Consider the following 18,609-nt stretch of genomic DNA (forward strand, 5'->3'; position numbering starts at 1 on the left):
ATTGCAACCATCTCAAACCGCGAAACTTTTCGTTATAACCTGAGTGCGCTCCTTGATAACACTGTATAATGATGTTCCATAGTGCTCTTTATAACTTCTTTTAACAGTGACGCTGTTTACGCCATCCGTAATTGGTGGTGCGTAGCAAGAAACTACAAAGAAAGAATAGAAAAGAAACTTTCTTGCCTAGGCGGGATTCGAGCCCGCGTACCCCCGGTCCCAAAGCGAGCGCCGTAACCACTAGGCTATACAGCCACGTCTGCCGAGAATGCCTTTATGCTAACCATATGATTGCGTTCGAGCGCCATCGTCTTCCGCAGTGGGCGCGTTCGTACGCTCGTGCTCTGCGAGGTGAAGAGGTTTTGCGCGCTATGAGAGTGAGAGAGACGCATTCACCGAGCGGGTCTCCTGGAACGCGGTGTCGGCATTGGAACGCTGTGTCGGTCTTGCAAGCTGCGCTATGCAACCCACAGTGACGGCCGTAAGTCCGAGACGCGCGAACAGAAATTATCATCATGAGCAATACCATTAAAAGTTCGCGCGAACTTCCGGAAAATTCTGGGCTACGATCGCCCAGCTTTGCTGTTTCAAGCGCTGCGCGGCCGAGTTCAAGGTTAACCGTATTTTTCTTCCTGACGTAGGATTGGAAAGGTTTTTTGTTACTTTTTTTATGCTAACTCTTTTTTTGTTCTGTAGAAACTGTTACCCCACTTACTCAATGCCTCTCGGTGAGCCTGTTAGTTATTGTGAATAAATCAATAAATATATAAATATACAGGGTGTCCCAGCTATCATGCAGCACGATTTAAAAAAAAGAGGAACGGCGTTACGCGAAGCAAGCCCAGTGCGTATTGTTTCCAGTACAGTGGAGTAGCCGCCAGTAATTTTTTCATTACTGAGATTTAATTAGGTAATTGTAAATAATTATCTAACTCTAGAAGTACTGTCCTAATCATCAAAGTGTGAATGAGAAAGTTGTAGAGCAACATGTGCTTTTTTTCCGAGTCTGAAAGAAGCGCGTAAATGCACGCAAAGTGCCTCGAGCGGCCAGTCGCGCGGCAATTCAATGTGCGCCAAAGACGCAGTCATTGACGGACCAGTACAGCTGGCACACCCAAAGCACGTGAATAATGATCACATACACGGCGCAGTTCTCACAAATTCAAACTGTCTGTACGGCCATTTAGAAGGCGATAACAAGGTTTGCTGTGCATTTGGACTCTTCCATTGGGATTACATAGCGTATGACTATGGTGATCAGTATACCGTCACTTGTCTGAACTCTAACTTCATAGTTATCCAACCACAGTACCTTATTCGAAACCATGTGTTTAATGTTACAATGAGATAATGTGATTGTATTCGATGCAGTTACCTTGAATATAAAAACTGTCAGCCCTTCCACTTGGGTGGAGATGGAAGACCAGGGAAGCTGTACTAGGGTGGGAATTATGTATTTCCAATTATGACTATTAGGATGTGATGGTGTAATTGATTATTTGAACTATGACATAATGCGAAACATATATGATCAAGTGGTTTTCATAGTAACCACAGGGACCATGACCTTATGGTCGATACGGTACACCGCCATAGGGTGTACGGCAAGGGTTGGTACGTTCTTCATAAACACGTCACCAACGCCGCGCGCGTTCGGTGCGAACGCGGGAAAACGCCACCGCCATCGACAACAGTTGTGCGCGTTGTTTGTGTGGCCGCACACAACTGCTGTCAAAATGCTGGCTACGTGACGCAACGGCTAAACGCAGTTGTCGACACTGTTAGGGGAGAGGCGGGCGATAACCCAGTGAGAGTCTTCTGCACAGGCGGCAGAGGCCTGCACGGCTGCGCGCATGCGCCGCAGTGGGAGAGCGGGCACGCTCACGCACAGTGTACGGTTCCTCGATGCCCTCCTCGCCCACCGCTCCCCTTCCACTCTAGGCAGTCGCGTTCGCTCAATGCCACCTAGACTTTTGTTCGCTCTTCGCCGTGCGCTCGCCCCCCGTGAAAGTGCGCGTCCCTCGCCCTCGCGCGCTTTCACTCGCACATACAGCATTCGGCCGATGAGAGTTTTTTACGGGCGAAGCACCTTAGGGCCGAGCCTTGTCCCTACCTCGCCGTCCGTAGCTCTGGTTTGCATGGAGTCCGCTAGGGGCGCTGCGGTCGTTCCCGACGCGCACTCTCTTTATCTCTTCAGCCATGGATGATAACGATCGCTTCTGATAACGGCGCGCCCGCTATGGATAAAAAGGCGAGAGTGGCGGCTCAACTGCAAGCGGAGTCGAGGGCTCGCAAAGCTGCTGCAGAACGGCGACGCAGACAACAAACGGACCCGGAGTCTAGGGCGCGGGAATCTGCAGCAAAACGGCAACGCCGGCAAGCGGACCTGGAGCTGAGGGCTCGCGAAGCTCGCGCTTGAACTGAGCATCGGCGCCACCAATCTAAGGTAGATAACGCTTCCGGCGTTTTGCCGCCGCTTCCTGCGCTCTCGCCGCCTCTGGGTCCGCTTGCCGGTGTGGCCGTGCTGCTGCAATGATCACAAGGCAATGTACGGGGGATTCACGGTTACCCGAATGATCCCCCGGTGCTTCGCCCACTCATCATCATTCACTTCGTAGATATGCGGTGATTTTTGTTATTGCCGGACGCGACCATAGAAGAGAGAGCCATTAACAGCTTCGCTGTAAAAACAACGCCTGTACAAAGCAAAGAATCGTGAATGCAGGAACGGTACTTCGGCGAAATATTGTCACGTTGTCGTCACGATGAAGAATTGGACTTTGGCATAACGGTGAGTCACAAAAATAACGGTTCATTTGGAGTAACGGTGCCCACAATAACGAGTTAAATTCGGGCATCGGGCAGAACGATAGTGACGAACACATGCATCAGTCATTGAAATCTTACCTACGGTTTAGACCAGCCCGCTATCTATATATGACTAGTCGCTAATTGCACAGTAATCACTGGTTCTTGCGTGCCTTCCAGAACATTCAACACATTTCGTGTGACGCATTCATTCTGATTGCGAGGTTCGGCGAGAACATAGACAACAGATGTAATCGGCTACAACAACAATGGAACATGTTCTGATATACGCGGGCATACCTTTCGTCGAGCGATGATTTTAACAGATGTTAGCAGTCAAAAGAGCGGTCACTGTAAAAAGAATAAACATTGTACGTGTGTCATTATGTTTATTTATAAGATTTTATTACAGAGTAAAAAAATTCGCTGCAGAATTTCAACTCATAATTTGCATGAGTAGCAGAAATCAAATCGACTGCTTTTCTCGCGCAGGTTTCCTGCACAATGAGAGTGAGCTATCGAAAAAGCCTATGCAGAGACACTAGGATGCACGGGGCCAATGTCAACCTCTTTCTTGTCCTCTGATACATACAATGTCAATACCACATAGACAACATCAGTTCATTGCCCTTCAGTATTTTACTCACTTTCGAAAATTGCTCTGCGATCAGGCTTGCTGTTTATCTTAAACAGTAGCTCAATATTTATTTCCGCGAACTCAGTAAAAAAAAAAACAGCCGCATGAAGATGAGCAGAGCAGCATTTCATCACAATGCCATATGTCAGTGTTTAGTTTTACCAGAAATGTTGTGTGTTTCCCAGAATAAAAAAAAACTCAAAGTAAACTGTGTTGAAAGACATTGACATGAAATAAAAGCATAATAGAATGTACTGCAGCTCAGAAAATGCAATTGCCAACACGGAGAGCAAACAGAGGTGTTTACTGGCGTTTTCGTAGGCGCAAAGAACATTTCTATTGTTCGCCCCTATATCCGTACCATTCTTTGTATATCGTGCACACTTCAGTCCTTCTCATACACTCTCATCATTTTATTTTACTGTCAGGCGACAAATACTCTAGGGAGCTTAAAGGGCCGACGCCGGTTGTGTATGAATAAGTGGCGCCGTAAAATTGGCTCAGACCACGTTCTCTTTCAAGGGAAGGTCGGCGAAGCGCAATAGCTGCAATTTCAAAGAGCACACGAAGAGGAAAAAGAACACGAGGAAGCAAAAAAGTTTTTCTGGTATACGGGAGGAAGAAGGAAAAGTGGTAGTTGGGCGCAAGAACTCGCTGTCTAAGACCACTCGTAGGTGAAAAGATAATACGGTGCAATACGGGTAGAAAAGTAGGCCGTCGAAGCAAAAATAAAATTTGAACTTTAATGTGAGCATGCAAAAGCACGTGAGGAAAGTTTTCTTGAAAGAAGTGCTGAAGTGAAAAAGACGAGTGCCTTTGGAGCAAACCTTATTTTCCTCTCACTATTATCCGTTCTGGAAGAAGGACGAGCGGTGCCGCTAAGGACGAGCATGCTCAAAACAAGAGAATGTCCCCTATTCTACCGCAATTTATTGTTTTCTTTCTTTGGTATTTTCCTTATATGTGCACTATAACATAACTTTGTGTGTACGTGGCTCTTAGCTTTGTCACTTGTGGATTCTAAACTAATACGCATGATAATGCTAAGAACAATCGTCTAAAAAAAGCAGACCCAAATACTTATGTGTAAATTTGTAGTGATAATCTCTGTAATAATGTAGGACCCATGGGGTTAGTATTTTTCTTCTTTTATTTAAAGCAAAGATGAACACATTTCTGAGTATTTACATGCCATTTCCATTTACCACACCACGTATGGATGCGCTCAATATCGGCTTGAAGCAGTGTTACATCGTCGTCCCTATCAATTCTTCCATGTATATTACAATCACTATCAAAAATCAGTATACGTGAGGTAATCCCCAGCGTAATGTCATTTATAGGTATAGATAAGAAACAAAAGTGGTCGCGACTCCCGACGCAACATCTAAAAAATTTGAACAATATTCATTTAATACTATACACGCTGTCGACATTGTATAAGATAACTCTCTATCCAGAACGCTAACATCTATATTGAACAGTTGCAGTTTTTCAAAGAGGAGCGGATAGGCATACGGATAGGCATACGAAATGCTTTGCTGTAATCGAAAAAAAAATTGCAGTCTATCGGTCCACCCATCCTAATACCAGATACTGAATAGTGGTAAAACCCAACAAGATGTGTTGCGAAAAACCTTTGCGAAAGCCGTCCTGGTCATCTGATAAAAGTTAATTGCCTATAATGTGTTCCATTATGATTTTGTATGAGATATTTCATTATCTTATATGAAACCGACCTAATTGATGTGGGCCTATAGCTTGTAACGTCTTTTCCTGATCCTCCTTTGTGAATCGGAACTACATGAGCTACTTTCCAATCATCGGGTAAGAAACCAGAAGTGAAGGATTTTTTGAAGATAAATGGAGACAGGATGAGCACAACGCTTCAGTATGTGGGGGGAAATGCTATCAGGGCCAATAGACTTAGTTTCTATTAAATTTTTAATAAGGCTTCAATACCTACCTCAATAAATAATTCTTGCTTCGTAATTGGAACAGCAGTATAACATTATGGTATGCTCATCCTATATTATGGAAGAAAGAAAGACTGAGAGTAGTTATTTAAGTACGCTGCTTTTTTTTCAAAATCATACAACATGACCTGCTTATTATAAACCAGCTCATTTATTCCACTATCGTCACAGCCGCATCACTTTAGATACATGTAAAAAGGTTTGTAATTGGTTTTCTTCTTTGGTTTAAATTGGTAAAATACTGTTCTTTGGAACTTTTCAACAGTTCTGTGTAATCGCTCATTAACTCAGACAGTCTTTCGAAATGTGCTTGCTTTTTTGACTTCTTATACCTTTGGTACACACCTTCGTTTTTTAATTAATTAATCTTAATGTAAGCAACGTCATCAATGGCTTTCTTCGTCTTATGCGCTTTCTAAAGTTTGCATAGGTACGTACTAATCCGTAAACTGAAGTATGTCGTTTTTGAATATATTTCATAATCTATTGACATTCGCTTCATCAGCAGGACATTCAAAAACGGGCAATATATCAATATCTTTGTTAGAGACGGAAGAATAATCACCCCTGCCGAAAAACACAACCTTTCGGTCAACACGTTTCTTTACACCACGAGCCTTCATACTGCTGTCATATCTGGTGGTCACTAATTCCAGGAATAACGTTGACAGACTGACCTATACTAGCTGACTTGCAGAATAACAAATAGAGAATGTGATGCTGACCATTTGATTCTGTCACGTTATGCACAAGCCCAAAAGTGTCTACGAGGGTTTTCACCTCTACGTTTAGGGCGGCTGTCATTAGTGGCACATACTTTATCAAATCGCTTTATGTTGGGCAGGTTAAAATCCCCCCGCTAGGAAAATGGTTCGGTCGAACACAAATTTTGCAAGATACGGAAGTCTGTACTAGGCTGAGGTTAGAACGCTCCAACAACGAGTGAAATACTACCAGATAGTGAGATAGTACACCAAACTGACTCAGTGGAACCCATTACCGATATTTAGTAGTGTCGACGAATGGCACGAGTAAACCAACAAAAATACACACTGCATAAACCTGATCTGTCGCAGCGATAAACGTTTTAATTCATTGAAAATATACTTCGGTATCAGCAGTAGAAGGACTAAGTCATGATTCCGTTCCAAACGCTATATCGGCGTTCAAACCGGCAAATTCGTCCGTTATATTTATAACACTTCTGGAATTTATCACAACGGCGAAAAGGACATATATTCCCTAACGCTTCGGTTTTCGAAGAATTCGCTTTGCAAGCAGCCACTTCTTGTTTACACAGGTAACCACCATCAACAGCAGAGACAGGAGGCTCATACCAACAGGACCTAGATAGCACAAGGCCTGTTCACTCCGATCCATGATGTTATGCTACCTGGCCCGAAATTTCCATTGCCAAGGCTGGAGTGACGGAAGCGGTGATGTCAAAATCACTGTTTCTTACTCGGGAGCGTCTATATTAGATTCTATGGCAGTCGGGCCCGGTATATAGCATGACGTCATTGATCGGAGTGAACAGGCCTTGTTATATGTGGGTGGTGTCGCTGAAACACACGATCAATTTACTTTCTCTCTTTTTCTTTTATTGCGATAGCAATACACAAATACTCGATACGAAATCGCGTCGTTGGCGCCACAGCCGCCATTGTCACCACAGCCGCCATTGTCATGAGTTCCCGACCGATGGCGCATGCGCGGAACTTGCCCTTAGCATTACAGCGAGTGTGTATGTGCGTTACGAAGCAAAACGACGCAGTGAAGGGACCGAGCGTCCGCGCTATGCTCAATCGCCTCGATAGGAGAGCAAGCCCCTGTTGTGCGCACGTACGCTACTGTGAGTGATGTATGCTTAGCCCAGTTGGTCTGGGCGGCTACAGATGGCGCCACGTGTTCTGCGCAGCAAGTAGCCGCGCCGACATCGTCGCCTACCTTGCCTGCTTCCGTTTCCGGCAGCCTGATTCCTTTTTTTTTTTTTGCCGCCATGGGCTAGTCAGTGAAACCATTGCCGCTGTAGTGCTCAGTTGGTGTGATGTGTGTGTAACGTTAAGCGAGCATTAAACCCAGTGGCGCACCGACGGGGGGGGGGGGGGGGATTCGGGGGTTGAAACCCCCCCCCCCCCCATGAGGCCGACTTAACCCCCCTTTTTGTTTAACCCATTTGCTTCTCTTACGCATTTGAGTGCTGCAACTAATATGTAAGACGCGCAATCGTCTGCACACTCGCAAAAAGCGCATTTTGTTGACAATTTCCCGTGAAGAAATCGAAATTAGTGCTGTTTAGATGGTATTGGCACACTGTCAACACCCCCCCCCCCCCCCCCTGGCAGAGATCCTGGGTGCGCTACTGATTAAACCGGTCCCTACTATGTGAGTCTTCCTGTGTACAGCCCAAGCCTCACATTTGGCGCAGTCGACCCCGAACCTCTGCCAAGCCACTCAGCCACGGCAGCGCAAGAACGCCTTTTGGTCAACGCCAGCGTCGAACGCCGGTCAGTACGCCTTTCAATCGCATTCGTCATTGTACTCACGCACTCACGCCTGAAGATACTCCTGCCATTTTACCGCTCGTCTGTGTTTACTCCGCATCAGAAGAAAAGCACGGCCGTCATATGAAGAGTGCCGTGAATCTTGACAACTAGCCCTAGTTGACAACTAGGCTTAGCGCTCACTCGCCTAGTCTCCCGTGCGCCCAGCCTCCTTTCGCGGTGCATCATGCCCGGAATTATTTGGGAGGAGCTTTAATCGAAAACCATGTCGCGGCTCGGAGTCGGCATTCTCTAATGGCATTCCCAGGCATTCTCTAACACACGCGCAGTTCTTCGATCTCCTATTCTTCGGCTTCACAGCGCAGCGTAACAATATCATCCTCCCTGCATCGGGACCGTGGGCATTCCCAGTCGTTGTGGTGTCTCGCGGTGGAAAGAAGCGCTTGTGTGTGAATTATATTCTACTCAATGAACGTACAATCAAGGTTGTACACCCCATACTACTGGTAGAAGACATCATTCAGGACATCGCTGGCTGTGCCTACTTTGCCACAATGGACATTAAGTGCGGCTACTGGCAAGTCAACCTGAGACCCCAGGACTATGAGAAAACAGCATTCATCACCCACCACAGAACTTACATGTGGACCCGAATGCCATTCGGATTAAAGAATCCACATTTCAGTGAGCCATGCAAATGGTATTCCAAGACATTCAGCCTCGCCCGGACAAAAGCGGCATACCAGTATATATCGATGACATCCTTATCTACGCAGAGTTATTCGCCACATTCGCAGACCTTATGCAAGAAGCCCTCCAGTTGCTGCATGCCAGTGGACTTAAGTAAATTTCAAGAAAATCAAGTCCCAAGGTAGGAGAATACGCAGACAAGGCAAGCGAGACAGCTGGCAAACATTTTTATCAAGTATCAACTCGTACACGGATGAGGCCAAGGTTTGGAACAGGGTCAATAGAGTAAGATGACGACAAACACATCCACCTCTCCTGGTACACACGCAGGGAGACAGCCTGGAGGACCAAGCGAACCATCTGGGTACACATTTTCAACATGTGTCCAGTTCATCGCACTATTCACCAGCATTTATAAGATATAAATCAGCAATAGAAAAACAAAAAATAAACCGAAAGAGCACCGGGAACGAGCCATATAACCTACCTTTCTCCCTAGCAGAGCTGCATGCATCACTCACCTGTTGCAAGCAATCTGCCCCAGGCCCTGACCGTATACTATATCGCATGTTGAAAACCTGCCCTCTGAAACGAAGAAAACCCTTCTCTGTCTCTATAACTCTATATGGACCTCCAGCGAGATCCCCTCTGCCTGGAAAGAGGCCATAGTGATCCCTATCCTGAAGCAGGGCAAGGATCCATCGTCCGTACCGAGTTACGGACCCATAGCTCTAACAAGCTGTCTCTGCAAAGTCTTCGAGAAGATGATAAACCGCCGTCTGATAGATTTCCTAGAATCAAACAAGCTGCTTGACCCATACCAGGGAGGTTTTCGCGAGGGTCGATCCACCACTGACCATTCGATACGTATTGATACACAAATACGTGAAGCTTTTGTTCACAAACAATGCTTTTTATCTGTATTCCTAGACATGGAAAAGGCCTACGACACCACATGGCAGTTTGAAATACTGAGGGACGTCTCCCACTTTGGTATACGTGGTAATATGTTAAATGTCATTGAAAGTTACCTGCTGAATCGCACATTCCGTGTTCTGGTTGGCAGTGCTTTATCACGACCTTTTGTGCAGGAAACTGGAGTGCCACAGAGTGGGGTGCTCAGTTGCACTCTCTTCATTATAAAAATGAATTCCTTGCGTCTATACAACCCACGCAACATGTTTTATTCAACGTACGTCGATGATGTACAGAATGGATTTAAATCGTGCAACCTTGCATTCTGTGAGCGGCAGGTTCAGCTGCCTGAACAAGGTGGCTAAATGGGCAGACGAGAATGGGTTCTGCCTAAATCCACAAAAGAGCACCTGCGTCCTTTTTTCTCGAAAGAGAGGACTGTACCCTGACCCCGACATTGACCTGCAAGGACAGAGTCTACCTGTATGTGATGATGTGGATAGTGGCGTGCGGTGCCAAGACAAAGTGCGTGACAAGCCAGCTTGAAGTGATGGTGATTGTATGGCAGCATCAAGAAGAGGATTGCTGATGATGACAATGGAAAAAGACCACCACGTGCCATGAACAAGCAGCGTGAGAGCACGAGAGCACGCAGAGCGTGAGAGCGAGCGGCAGCTTCGAACGCAAGCTCGCAAAACGGCGGCTCCAGGCTCGGGTACCGGCGACCGGGTGTCCAGCTACTGTGCGGACCTGGTCGGATATCCAGCTCGTGGCTGGACTTTCCTGCGCACCAGCGGCCTGCTGTGATAGCGGCCTGGTGCAGTGCTTCCTGCTTGGACCGGGACGCCTGAGCTACCAGCTACCAGCCTGCTGAGCGAGCCCGAGGACTGGCGACCGGGCGTCCTGCTACCGTGCGGACCTGGTCGTGGATCCCGCTCGTGGCTCTGCTCTCCTGTGTACCAGCGGCCTGCTGTGATAGCGGCCTGGTGCAGTGCTTCCTGCTGGCCACCGGGGCGCCTGAGCTACCTGTCCGCCGACCGAGCCCGACGTTATAGCGGCCGAGGCGTTCCAGGCCAGGCGTTACTGGCCAGCTACAGCAGTGGCCTGGTGTTCTACCGGCCTGCTGTTTCACCTGCTTCCACGTCGCGACAAGGTGCGGCGCGACAGCAGCGACGTAGCCACAACGACGCTCCACCGTCACAACCACCGTCACGGGCACCGCAACGACGATGCATACGGGCGAGTGTTGACGCATGAGTGTTAGGCACGTGTTTTATATGGAAGGACAACTCCCGAACTATAGCCCACGTACATGTGCATGTAAATAGTCTGTATCGTTTAGCGTGTCTGTATAAAGTCTGTGTTTCGTGTAGCAAGCTGCCGTCTGCCGTGTCATTATTAAAGGATCCTGGGCCCAACTGGAAACACCGGCGAGTTTGTCGTTGTCCTTTCCATCACACTGTAAAAACGGAACATAAATTCTTATGCATAATTCTTGACAGAAAACTAACATTCATGCCACACCTAAAGCATCTAAAAAACAAGTGCATGAAAAAATGAATATTTTAAAAGTGTTGTCACGCACTAGATGGGGTAGGGACAAAAAGTGTCTGTTAAACTTGTATAAAAGCCTCATACAAACACGCCTAGACTACGCGGACCATAAGTTTATCAGTCAGCCACCCCAACCGCGTTGAAGATGCTGGACCCCGTCCACCATCGAGGTATTCGCTTGTCTACAGGTGCCTTTAGGACAAGCCCTCTAGAAAGCCTTTACGTGGAATCCAATGAGTGGTCACTCCACTTGCAGAGGACCTACACAGCTTTCATGTATTTACTTAGAGTAAATGCAAACAGTGAACATCCCCCATATTCCACCGTAAATGATTTCTCCAGCTCCCACCTCTTTCATAACCAACCTGCTGTAAAAGAGCCCTTCTCGTTGCGTGTGAGAAGTCTTGCTGAGGAAATGGATGTCCCACTCTTTGAACATCGTCTAATGACACCCACTATACAGGTCGCACCATGGCAGTGGCAGATTGTCGACTGTGATTTCTCTTTTTTACATGTTAGGAAGCACGTGCCGGTTACACACATTCGAATGCACTTCCTCGAACTGCAGCATAAATACTCCTCTACGGAATTTTACACCGATGCATCAAAGTCTCACGCTGGCATCTCTTATGCAGCGGTTGGCCCAATATTTTCAGATGCCGACGCCCTGCACCCACAAACGAGCATTTTTACAGCAGAGGCTTATGCAATACTGTCGGCTCTTAAACACACCAAGGACTCGAAAATACCAAAAGCAATCAACTACGCAGGCTCGCTGAGCGTAGTAAAAGCTTTAAAATCTCTTAACATGCACAAAAATCTAGTAATAGTATCGCTTTATTCATTCATATGCAGTATTTATGCGTCTGGGCAGCATGTTGCGGTGTGCTGGGTGCCAGGACACCGAGACATCGAGGGAAATGTAAGGGCAGACCAGCTTGCCACATCCATCGAGGCAAAAGCTGGCAACCCATCAATGCTCGTGCCTGTTCTCGATATGAAGCCATACCTACGCAAGAGACTTAGAGTCCACTGGCAACGTTTGTGGGACGGCCAGACTCATAACAAGCTTCATTTAATTAAGCCCCGTTTAGGGAATTGGCCATCGACCACGAAATGTAGAAGAAATGATGTCCTATGCAAATCCGGATTGCGGACATGACCAAGAACTTTTCTACAGCGTGGCTGCGACTACAAGGCTCGTCTTCGGGCTTCCATCCGCATCGACTTCGCCAACAGTGCCTGACGTCCATAAAGCAAGTGGCGCGTTGACCTGCCTTTCAGTGGGCATGGAAACAGTGCGCTTCGCACAGCTTCTAATCACCGTCTTTTCGCCATGCAGGTGTTTATTAAGTCTACTCTTTACGATAAAAGGTCTGACGACCCATACTTAATGCTGTTTCCATGCCCACAAGTGTTGTGCGAAATAGCATGTGACTGTTGTTCTACACTTCTATTGTTTTTACAATGTGGTGATGTTGAAACTAACCCCGGACCTAGCACGCGTTCAGAGACTTTAACTGAAATAGAATCGTTACCGGAAAATCCCGCGGAACAGATGAAAGTACTGTTTCAATTACTAAAAGATGTACACGCTCGTTCCCTCCAAAGTTCGAAAGCACAAACTGAACTGGCTGCTGACGTTAAGGCTATTAGAAATTGGCAAAAGAACATAGAAACAAAAATCACCGGAATACAAAAAAGACTTTTCGAACTTGAAGAGAAATCGCAGAATTTCGATCAACTTGGAAAAGAATTAAAAGAAATGCACAACGTATTTGGCACTTTAACAGACCGCAGTAATTCCTTTCAAACACGCCTTGAGGAATTTGATGATAGATCGAGGCGTGACAACCTAATCTTCCATGGTCTTACTGACGCTAAAGAATCCTGGAGCTATACAGAAAATAAATTGTCAGCCGCGATAAAAGGAGTCTTTGAATCCTTCAGCAAGGACTTAATTGATCGCGCGCACCGTCTTGGTCCCTTTTCACCTACCAAATGCCGTCCCATTATAGCCAAATTTATGAGCTTCAAGGCCAAACAAAAAATCATTTCACTTCGCAACGAGCTGAAACAACATAACATTTCAGTGAGCGAGGACTTTTCCCCCAGATCTCTCGAAAAAAAAAAACTAATCAATTTTGCTAAGAGTCAACCGGATTCCCCTCAGTTCAGATTGCGCCATAATAGGTTGTTCATGCACAACAAATGCTTCAGCTACAGCCTTGACTTGGACCGCATTCAAGAGATGGATACGCGTGGCTTTGGGGCCAGTCACCGAGACACTACTGTGCCGCGTGTTTCACCTTAGGAAAGGCCGAGGGGCAGTGGCATATCATCGCAGTCGAAATCATCCGAAGTATCGGTACTTTTCACTAACGCCAGAAGTGTTCTTAATAAACGTAAAGCTCTCTCATCTATGATAGATACATGCGGTGCGAAAATAATCGCCTTAACTGAAACCTGGTTGCCCGCGCATGTGCTTGACTCGGAGATATTTCATGATGCGCACCAGTTTACAATTTATCGCTGTGACCGCACCGAGCGTAGAGGAGGAGGCGTGCTGCTTGCCGTTTCAAAAGACATACCTTCATCACCTATCGAAATTAACAGCGCTCTAGAAATAACATGGGTTATATTAACTCTAGGTAACTCTAAACTGATTCTTGGCACTTGTTATCGGCCCCCTTCTTCACCCCCACATTTATTAACGAACTGCATGACACTATCAACATGGTATCTTTTCGTTTTCCTTCCCAACCTTTGTTTTTGCTAGGGGATTTTAACTATCCAAACATAATGTGGAACACCCTACCATTACGTCTTTCGCCATTCTCGCAACAAGCTGATGACTTTCTTAATTTATGCTCCGTTTTTTCTCTCGCACAGTTAGTCACTCAGGCCACCAGGGTTTCAAATAATGTAGCTAACACCCTCGACTTGGTACTTACAACACATGCTGACCTCGCTTCTCATATCACATACTTACCAGGAATTAGTGACCACCTCTCGCTCAACTTTATAGTTAACGCTCCTATCCCTAATAAGTCCAAACACCGGAAAACTATACGCGATTATCGGAAAGCTAACTTCGTAGCAATAAATAATGAACTGTCTCATTTCTATGACTATTTCGTTAAACATTTAGACGATTGCTGAGTCCAATCTAACTGGGATTTGTTTGCAAGTACAGTTCACAGATTAACTGAGAAATACATCCCTAACTGCACAATCATTACAAATGCGCAAGCGCCATGGTATTCCAGTAATCTAAAGCGCTTATCTAACCGGAAAAAGCGCTTCTATCACTTAGCGAAATCATCCCCCTCCGATGCGCGCTGGGCAGCTTATAAATCCGCCTCAGATATCTATATAGCAGCTCTAAAAACTGCTAAAGACAACTACTTGTCTAGTACACTACCCGAAATACTAAAAACAAATCTTAAAAAGTTCTGGCAAATAATAAACCCAACAACTAATAATGCTATTTCATTAGAAGATTCATCTGGAAATGCTGTTTCCGAGAACAGATGTGCGACCATACTAAACGATTCATTTACAAGCCAATTTTCGAAAACTGGCAATGTTGAACCTCCCAACTCATACCAGTACAAATACTTACCAATGCATCCTGTAATTGTTGAAGTACCTGGAATTAACAAGCTAATAGATAGCTTACCGTATCATTCATCACCTGGTTTCGATTGCATTAACAATAAATTCCTTAAAAGCACTAGCCTCTTTAGCTCCATGATACTGGCAAAAATTTTACAACAATCCCTGAACTCATGTGAGCTTCCAAAGGTAATGGAAAATTGGGTAGGTGGTTCCAATCTTTAAATCCGGCCCCAGAAACTCAACTCTTAACTATCGACCCATATCCCTTACAAGCAGTTGTAAACTGTTAGAGCATGTAGTTTTCACCAATCTGGCAAACTTTCTAGAGTCTAACTCATACTTCACTACAGCACAGCATGGCTTTAGAAAATCATATTCCTGCGAAACTCAACTAGTATCCTTCACCCATCAGCTGCATCGTATCCTGGATCGCTCATCCTGCGCTGACTGTGTCTTCTTGGATTTTAGTAAAGCATTCGATAAAGTATGCCATAATCTACTACTTTTTAAACTGAGCTTACTAAATATCGACCCTAACCTTTTAAAATGGATAGAGCATTTCCTTACAAACCGTTTTCCATTCGTCACTGCTAACGGTCATAACTCTCCACTTACTGAAGTACAATCAGGTGTATACCACGAGGGTCTGTGCTGGGACCACTATTATTTCTTATCTATATTAATGACCTAACTGTTACAATATCCTCTAACATACATCTGTTCGCAGATGATTGTGTTATCTTCCGGGAAATTAACAGCTCTGATGATACTCCAATCTGATCTGGGTAATGTAGTTGACTGGTGCGGGAAGTGGTTGATGGAATTAAATATTAAGAAATGTAAAATAATGCGCGTATCCAGATCTAATTCTACTCCTAGCACCTATCATCTTAACAACGTTACCTTAGATTTCGTCATGTCATATAAATATCTCGGTGTGCACATTACGAATAACTTAAATTGCACCATTCATATAGAGTACGTCATTAACAATGCTAATCGCATGCTTGGGTACTTACGGCGCAACTTTTCGAAAACACCACCTACTTTAAAACTACAGCTTTATAAGACTCTAATACGCCCGAAACTTGAATATGCATCTGCAATATGGGATCCCAGTCACGTTAATCTCATTGCCTCACTTGAACTAGTACAAAATAACTCTACCCGTTTCATTCTATCTAACTATAACCGTACCGCGAGTATAACCTCAATGAAAAATAACCTAGCAATTATTCCGTTAGCTAACCGCCGCAAAGTCGCCCGACTTTCGCTATTTCATAAAATTTTCCATCACGCCACGCTTCACGACGACTTGATAATGCGGCCTCAATACATTTCAAACCGCGTCGATCATCGTAGTAAGGTGGGAATTGATTCATGTCACACGAAGTCATTTTTACAGTCTTTCATCCCCCGTACATCGCAGGAATGGAACCACCTTCCCTCAAGTATCGTAGCCATCACCGATAACAAACTTTTTCGCGAAACATTAGCTAACATTGTATAATCAGGAGAATTATTGTATTACCAGAACTCACTGCACTGGTTTGTTTGATTTGTCTTTCTTTACTACTCTGTAACCACTCCCCTCTTTAATGCCATATGGCCCTGAGGGTATTTTTAAATAAATAAATAAATAAATATTCTGTAGGCTCAGAATAGGACACATTACGGCACGCATAATTACCTGTTGTCTGGAGGCGAACCATCGACCTGTACTAGATGTGGGGAAGCACTTACTGTACTTCACATCCTAGTACAGTGTCCATGCACTAATAGAACCTGAAAGAAAAAAGCACTTTGTTCAAGCCTATAAAGAGAATATAGCCCTTCACCCAGCGATGTTCTTACATAATGACCCGATATTTCAGCACGATTGAGTTTTAGCCTTTTTAAACGACATCGACATTTTGCAAGTTCTTCACCCGAGAGATTCGTAACGGCATCCTCTTTCAGAGGAAGCTGCTGCGACAGCATATTTGAAATGCACTCTCCTCCGGGCCCTTGCTTCTAAGGGTCTCTGTGGGGCAGTAGTGCCTTGTATGTCTTACAACTCTTTTATACTATATTATATTCATTGCGCCTCTATCGCGTCATTGTCATGATCCTATTAATTTTGTCTTTTACGCACCTTTAGTGCGCAGGATTTTAGGCCCCTTTACAGCCACCCTACACCTACCCACTGTCATTCATCATACCATTGCTCACTCAGTGCATCACGCCTTGACACTCTTTGGCCATAGCTGGCCCTTGCGCCATAAAACAACATATATCATCATGAGTGTTACGAAAATATGTGCTTTGGAACCTTTATCATGGCTTGCAAAGCTCCATGAAGCAGCCTTTGCCGTCAACACTTCGGTGAACTCTAGCACAAGCTTTTCGCCCTTCCAGTTGCTCTTCAGCTACGTGCCTAAGGTTCAACTCCAGCAACAACGGTCACTCCAACAAACTGGCCTTGTTGAGCGCGTCCTCGACGTAACAGCGCAACGTTCAGAGGCATCTGTCAATTCAGAAGCAGCTCAAGCCTACCGCAAACGCCACTATGATAGTGCCCATCGCTCTCATATCTTCACAGTAGGTGACCTAGTATGGGTCAAACGTCAGGTGCCAGCGCCCCACGAAAAAATGGCCCCGCGCTTCAGAGGGATATACCGTCTCACTGAGCAGTTGACTGCATCCACATTCAAGGCTTTGCGTGTGTCAGGAGTGAGAGCTCGCCTGCTTAGCCAGCCAAGAACTGTGCATGTTTCGCAAATCAAGTTGCATGTGCCTCCGTCATCTCTTGTTGCACACATTTCGTCCAGCCTTGAAGGGGAGACATCCTCCACTACAGTCCCTGACGATGAAACTGCCATCGACCAGACACAGCCTCAGCGCCAACAGCGTGTGCGCCACCTTCCCCGTCACTTGCGAGACTTCGTGCTTGAGTGACTGTGGACGCTAAGTTAGACCGAGGGACTTGGTCACCTGGACGGGGGTGGAATGTGAGTGATGTGTGCTTAGCCCAGTTGGTCTGGGCGGCTACAGATGGCGCCACGTGTCCTGCGCAGCAAGTAGCCGCGCCGACATCGTCGCCTGCCTTGCCTGCTTCCGTTTCCGGCAGCCTGATTCCTTTTTTTGCCGCCATGGGCGAGTCAGTGAAGCCATTGCCGCTGTAGTGCTCAGTTGGTGTGATGTGTGTGTAACGTTAAGCCAGCACTAAACCGTTCCCCACTATGTGAGTCTTCGTGTGTCCAGCCCGAGCCTCACACTACACAAAATGAACTTTTTGCTGCGCAGCTGCGAGCATGCACTGGTCGGAGCGAAAAGTTTGGTAAACTTCAAGCTAACCTTTCTTTATATTTTACGGCTAACACAGAAGGTTTACCACCGGTCTCACCTCGTGCACAATCGAAGTGCGACGCCTTCAGTGCCATTGGCAGTGCTCCTGCTCACGCGAGCGTTATGGGAAGCCTCGTAGCTACAAGCATGAGTCGCCAACATGACACATGGACATATAGTAAGAACACCGTCCAATCCTTTCAAGCAAAACGGTAACCCTTGCCATCGCCGTCAATGCTTTGGCCTGAGTGGATAATGCGAACGTCTTGAAGACAAGGTCATCCTAGCAGATTTCAGACGCGTTTGGCTTATCTGGGATCTGGCTATCTCGTAACCACTTTCAGAAAATAACGGTCGGTTAGGTACCTTGTGGATGTCGTGTGAACACTGTACTAGTATAAAACGATTCCTCGCCATGCCGAAAACATCCAGCACAGCTTACCAACTAAGAATAATATGAAAACGGAGTATAATTTGCAGTAAACGGGTTGGGACATGAGTACCGGTATGGCTGTTGCCCTTTGCCGTGCTGCCACCGCCGAGTGCCATCTCACTTATCTGCGGCACCCTCCGTTAG

The sequence above is a fragment of the Dermacentor silvarum genome, chromosome 4, assembly GCF_013339745.2.
Source record: "Dermacentor silvarum isolate Dsil-2018 chromosome 4, BIME_Dsil_1.4, whole genome shotgun sequence".
Lineage (NCBI taxonomy): Eukaryota > Metazoa > Arthropoda > Arachnida > Ixodida > Ixodidae > Dermacentor > Dermacentor silvarum.